We start from the raw sequence: 7,127 nt of genomic DNA, 5'->3' as shown, positions 1-7,127 counted from the left end.
TTTTTTGCAAATTTGGGCTCTTAGCGATAAAAATTTTATATTTTATCGATAAAAAATTTTTTTGATGACTCCGGCACACCTTTTAGATCAGGAAAATTTCATAAAGTCAAAATTCACATTCCTTCTGTCTCAAATGTTTTGCATATGTTTGTCCTATTCTTTCACATTCTTTTTCTTCTTTGGAACATCACACCAATTTAAATTTAGTTCATTCCAATTTTGATTCAGAAAAAGTGGGACAGAGTTATGAAAATATTTTGAGGAATAAAGGAAAGCGAATTTTAATTCCTAGATTTAGAAATTATACCGAGCTGAAAGGTGGTAGGGGAGGTGGGGCTATTATGAGGTGTGGGGGGACATTGATTTTTTTTTATTGATTTTCGCCTATTTCTAAATGAAGCTGGTTCTTACAATTATTTTATTTAGATGCACAATTGTTTTGTCTATCTAAATATGTTAAAACCCAGTTTCTTTTAGAAATATGCAAAAAATCGTATAAAAATGTAGCCCTACAGCTCAAACTAGCCCCACCTCCCACTAATGACTTCGGCACACCTTTCTGCCCGGTATGATTTCATGAAATTAAAATTCGCATCTATTTCTCCCTCGAAAGATTACTTTTTCAGCCTCAAAATTCAACTGAACTAAATTTAATTTATTTTGATGTTTAAAAGAAGAAGAAGAGTTCGTAAGAATAGGATAGACATATGCAAAGCTTAAAGAAAGAAAGAGATTGAATATTGGCTTTATGAAATTTTTCTGATTTAAGGGTGTGCCGGAGCCATAATAAATCAATTATGGACCAATAGGGGAGACTGGGGCACATGTAACCATTTTCGATAGATGCGAATTTGAGGTGATTTTCCAAGGACACCGTAATTTTGTGGAAAATCTTTCTTATCTAATGTTTTACCCTTGGGTATAGGCAATACATAGAAGATAATGCGGATGCTGGAAAACAATTGAGTTTTCCATAAAAATAAAATTTGTTTCACTGTGCATTTTTCTCTTTTCACAAAATACCTGGGGTAGAAGTAAACACTTTCTGGGGAGGATGTAAACACCCTTTTTTCCACTCTTGAAATTAACTTTGTACCACTTTCGATTATTTTAATTACTTAAGAGATATATAAAGACTGCATATTTTTCAAAAAATCACGACACTTTTTACAAAGAATAATTAAAATAGCAAAAAAAGTAAAAGCATGCATATCAAAGACATTTGGAGACAGTGGAGTTTCCCCATATTTTGACATCATGTGACTTTTTATTGAACACAGCACCACCAATTTTTTTCGTAATCTATGAATTATAGATATTTCGCATGAAGGTCAATTTCCCGCTCTTTTACCTACTCATTTTGTGAAATTGAAATTGCCTGTTTACATCTACCCCAAATGCTGTTTTCTGACCAATTATTAATTCTTTTGAAATAATGTGAATCTCAATTTCTCTAGTAAATGCATAAATATAATCCTAAAAGATGTAGGAAAGAACTGGTATTGCTACATTTCGATTATTTTACACAGTTTTTAATTTCCAGGTGGAAATCAAAATGACCAAAATTATTTGAATTATCAACATTTTCGGGAAAAATGATTTTCATTTTTAAAGTATTAGGATTTTATTGACAAATTCATCTGTGGACATACATCCCCATGGTATCTATGAATGCTTATGGGTTTTATCCTCTGGAGTCTTAAAATTAATGAAAAAAATCACAGTGTTTACAACTACCCCAGTTTACTACTGCCCCAGTTCCCCCTAAATAATTTCCTTAAAATTTAGTTGTATAATTTTTGTGTAACTTTGGGTAATCTCATAAGTGTTTAAACAGAATTTAATCAATTGTGAATCGGTGCCATTCCTATCTAAGATTAAGAAACTAAGGGTAGGTATACTTTATTTTAATTTATTAAGAAGAACCTGAAAATGATTGATTGGATCAGGAAATAGATGACTATTTGCATTTGTTTTGTATATCTGTATTTGTTGCTAACACGTCGTTTGCAATACAGATAGCCCATTTGGTGATCTACTCAACTGATGATAAATATACGAAAAGGACGAAAAGTCTCCCTGCATAATTTCTAAAATATAGGGGGAAGTGGGGCACCTTTGAAATTGGGATTTTTCACCAATTTTAAGTGGAACTGAGCCATAATGTAATTTAGCTTCTGAATCTGTTTGTGAAGTTAAATTATATCATGATAAGGCTCAATTTTATTTAAAAATAGGTGAAAAATTTCAATTTTAAAGGTGCCCCACTTTTAAAGGTTCCCCACATCCCCCTGTCAATATTGAATTTGCTTTCCAATTAATCCAAAATCATATTTTTTAAGAGAATGAGGGATGACATCATTTTAAACGAATGAGGAGAATAAATAAATCCAACCCTCTATCTCTCACATCTCTCACAGTGTTTGATTAACAGGAAGGTTTTTCTTGTAGAATTAGTGAGTAGGTATGGTCGGATATGCAAAATTTAACGGAGCGTAAAAATGTCTCAAATTTCAAAGCATCCACGCGATTTTCATGCTTCTTGTGGAAACAAAAATCAATAGAGAGGAGTCTTTAGAGAAGGAATTGAGGATTTCTAGGGTGTATTAGGGATAGAGAAACTGTTTTATTAAAATACCGTATACCTTGCTTAAGTATGCCATCCGTTTAATGGCAAAAAGGAGGAAGTTACTATACATAGAAGAGATTTGTAAGTCACGAAAAGGACGAAAAGTGTCCTTTTCTCTTTCACATAAATTATTTGTACGCCTTAGCTGGTGTATGCCCCCCCTTGTCGCCAAAAATATTCAACAAACGTGCCAGAAATATCTTTTTTGTGTATAAGGCATGGGAAAATTTAAATTTTACCCATTTTCATGAATGCAAAATCATCAGGTGGAAATTTATAGATTGAAGATATCCTCACATAAAAAATGTACATAGCTCTTCATGCTCAAAATACCTTATAAAAATGTGTTATACCGGATATACGTTGTGTTTTGAGAGCGACATTTGGGGGTGGATTTTTTTGGCTGGATGGGAATGAGAGGGTGCGCAGACTTAGAGATTCTTTTTGCTTGTTTAAACACGAGGGTGGGTGTTGAATGACGATAATCATTTGTAAAAATAGATTCTACACTCGGGGCAATAAATTCTAATTTGCCACTGTCACGATAAATCATATTCCGAGAATTTATTAAGTTACCATTGCCAGGAGCTGAGACCCTACTGCACAAATTTGCGGTTTGACTTTACTCTCTTTTATGGTGATCCGCTTGGATTGTGGAAACTTTCTAGGACAAAACATTCCTGTTGTCCTCACTGTGTCCAAGATTTGATTTTTTTTGCAAAGATTAATCCAGAAAATGTTTTGAAGAATTCGCAAGTACGAACAAAGCTTTTCAATATACTCTATCAGGCAAAAAAAGTTTCCTATTAATCGTCTGATAGCATTTTCTGGAAAAATCCTTGGGGGGAAGTGGGGCAGCTTTATAATTGGGCTTTTTTCTCTTATTTTTAAATGGAATTAGGCTTTATCATGATACAATTTAGCTTCGTAATTGGTTTGTTGAGCTAAATTATACCAATAACAATAAAGTCCAATTTCATTCAAAAATAGGAAAAAAGCCCAATTTTAAAACTACTCCAATTCAAAAGTGCCCCACTCCCCCTCTCAATACATTTTGGTGAAAGGTTGATCATTGATTATTAAAATATTTTTAATATGTATATTGGCCTAAACTTGAACATTTAAATTTAAAGTCTAAAGAACAAGTCATCTTTCAACAGATAACTACCAAACATGACGTAGGCCAGGGGCATGACATTTCCTATGTTTCCCATTTGTTTCCAGCGCGCCGAAAAAACTTTTGGGTTTATTAGCTATTTTCTGTTAGTGTAGAATGAATTAGCAAAAAATATAAATCCAAAATAAAAGCCAACTTAATATTGAATAGGCAACCGAACACCCCAAATTGGCAACCTACGTAGTTTTGGAGATATCTCGCGAAAAGTACGAAAACAGGGAAAAATTTACACTAAAACCAGTCGCATTTTTCAGAGCTAATGTCACCCCCCTGACGTAGGCCATATAACCAGTGACTAGACTACACATTCGTTCTCCTTTAAAATTATTCAATTGAGAAATTATTCCAAGTTTACTAAATATATAAAGCAGTAAACTAAATTTGGTCAAAAAATTACTTTCACCGAGGTCTGAACAGTAAACAGAACTGTATATGTCTGACCTAAAATCGATCAAAACCATATGGACTTAATTTCTCTAATTTCTTATCAATTAAGATTTTTTAAATAAAATTTTGACTTAGAATTTATTATAAAATGTAAATAATCTATTATATTCTAAAAAAAAAAACAAATAACCTGGTTGTTCTTTAAGATAAACCTTCAGGAATTAGGCTAAACTTCTAGTCTGAAGACGGTCTAACTAAACATCAGTTTCAGTAAAAATTGATAAGCCATGAAATATTCGACTTAAAAGCCTATTATAAGGCGCATTTAGTGGCTTTAAGCTTTCAAGGAAAAGAACTTGAAGATGATGTAGGAATTAGAGGTTATGAAATATTCAGTCCCTCATACAAAATTGGAAACATTGGGTCACTTTTGCCGGGCACTGTAACTGCGCCGCTTACGGTTCACTCGAGTGCCGAGCCGATCTGCCGATCTTATGTAAAAATTGTGTCGATTTGCTGCTTTCGTACGGATTTGTCGATCTCGTGCCAATCTGTTGATCTGTCTGCCCGTCTCCCGACTCGGCAAAACTTGCTCAAAAATTCTGCAGAATTTCCACAATTTCCATAAAATTTTCACAGAACTTTCGCAGAATTTCCACAGAATTTCTGTGTAATTTTTGAAGAAATTCTGCGAAAATTGCGCAGAAAATCTACAGTAAATCTTTTTTTTAGATGACTTAGTGTTAATAATGTGTTATATATTGTATTACTCCTAAATTTGCGCAATTTTATGATTTATAAATCGGGTTTAGGGCAGAATCACATAGACAGTAAAATGCTCACCGTATTTCGTTAATTTACGCATTTTCCTTGGAATTCTTACGCAAATTGTCAATTACCGTATTATCTTATCTCGTACTCGGTGCCACTAGGTGAAAATAATAGAAGAAAATTGAAGAAATGAAACGAAAATGCGATAACCGTTGAGTAAAAAAACTGTACGTTTTATTTCTCGTACAGTTCTTTTTGCTCACCGTTTATCGAATTTTCGTTTTATTTCTTCAATTTTCTTACATTATTTTCACCTAAGTGCCACCGAGTATGAGATAAGGTAATACGGTAATCAAGAATTTGCGTAAGAATTGCAATGAAAATGCGTAATTTTATTCTCAATGTGATTCTGCCCTTAATCGACTGAGAACACCCCTTTTCTGCCACCCCTTTTCTGCCACCCCTTTTCTCTGGACAAGCATCCATAGAGTACATCAAATCGCAGAATAAGGTCTTGTCCTCCGAATAATTATAATATTAAGAAGCCCTGTTATTTAACACCTGGTGCCCCAGTTTCCCATAACTTATTCTCATAGAGAAAGTTTGGGACCTCTTTGGGACGATATGTAAAGATTAAACATTTTTATTTTTCTGTTAGCAATATTTTCTAACAATGCAAATTATGCGAGGGAAAACGCGTCCCAAACATCCCATTTTACGTCCCATACTGTCCCAAATCGAGGAGCTTTGGGACAAAGCGTCAGGTTAATTGTTTTATCTTCTCCAAGAAAATTCAGTTGTTTTCCAAGTTATATCGAGTACTTTTTATAAAGTCAAATACATATAAGTATCCTATAGAACGCATAAAATTGTAATACATTATCATAATTTTTTGGAATATTGTCTCACAGTCAAAACATGAAAAAGTGTTCGGGTATTCCCCGGTCTCCCCTATTCGCGTTATTGAAAAAAGAAGAATTTGAAAGGGATAATAAGACTTAATATAATATTGAACAAGAGCTTGTACTTTCAAAGAATGCTCTTAATCTTTGAATGTGTTTGGGGATTAATTTTACTCTTTTTGATAATTTTTCATCTTCTCATTCTTCTCATATCTCTATCACAGTTATAATTTCAAAATAATTCAGGCTTCAAAGTTCGTTTTTGAGTAAGATTTTGCATTTTCAAAACTGCACGGGAGTACGAGACTTTGAATGGTTTCTCAACAAAAATTTCCATATCGCATTGAAGTTTAGTCAAAATATTTTTACAATAAAACGGTCATTTTGTACTTTTGTAGAACTTCAGTGTGGTACAAGTGTCAAATGTGTTGTGTGTTTTGCTCAGTGTTTGGCAAAACGTGAATGGGGAAGGACGTTTCCTTCGCACAGTCGAAATTGACATCTAGATTGGTGTTGATGGTGCACTATTTCTCGCATCGAAAATGTGAATTTGCAGTGGTGAAACAGTGATGAAATTAGCAAAAGTGATTGTGTAGTGTCATCATCTTCCGTACTGCACTAAGAATTAGGTACTATTTGCACTTATTTCATTGATATACCCATCGGAATTTGGGCTTGTCTGTCTGACATTCGACTGATGGAATCTCAGTTCAAAAGTGCTGACTGCTCTTCATTCCCTCCTCTTTCTCCTTTTGATATTCGCAATTCTCTGATGAGTCGCTATCGTATGGTGCTTCTTTTATTTCACTTGGAGATTTACCTCTCTGATGCTCTTGGTATTGAAAGAAAATCACTTGCTTTCACAGACGCTTCTCGTTGAAGTTGTTTTGCCACATGATATCAAGTGCTCTTTGGAAAAACAGCGATATACTTTCCGGGACTTTTTGTCCTCCGGAAAGGACATTTCTCACATTGCGACTTCTTCAGAAATCTCCTTCATAACAAAGTGTCAAGGAATCTCTTCAGGAGACACTACTTCTCAGGAACACGTTATTTCTTGAAAGAAAAAAAAGAGGCAAGAATAACATTTCCTCTTGTCTTAGCTAACGAGCATCAACGTCTTGAAAGTCCAAGAGCATCAGGTAAGAGTGTGGCTTGGCTTGTTTGATTCTGTTTTGTTGTTCAGGTAGAAGATTAGTGATCAGACATAGGGATTTATCAAGAAAAAGCAACCAGAGAGTATGGCTAAAAATACCAATAG

At 34.0% G+C, this 7,127-nt stretch overlaps 1 protein-coding gene across 1 annotated transcript in view; it reads left to right on the top strand.

Moving 5' to 3' along the window:
* Positions 1-6,291: 6,291 nt before the first annotated feature.
* LOC129803876 (furin-like protease 1) overlaps positions 6,292-7,127 on the top strand; it is a 155,228-nt gene continuing 154,392 nt past the window's right edge. The window contains exon 1 of the mRNA XM_055850707.1: positions 6,292-6,495. The gene's annotated coding sequence lies outside the window, so the exon portion shown is untranslated. The remainder of the gene's footprint in view (positions 6,496-7,127) is intronic.

This window comes from Phlebotomus papatasi, chromosome 1 (genome assembly GCF_024763615.1).
Source record: "Phlebotomus papatasi isolate M1 chromosome 1, Ppap_2.1, whole genome shotgun sequence".
In the NCBI taxonomy this organism is placed as follows: domain Eukaryota; kingdom Metazoa; phylum Arthropoda; class Insecta; order Diptera; family Psychodidae; genus Phlebotomus; species Phlebotomus papatasi.
This window is presented reverse-complemented; position numbering and strand designations above follow the sequence as displayed.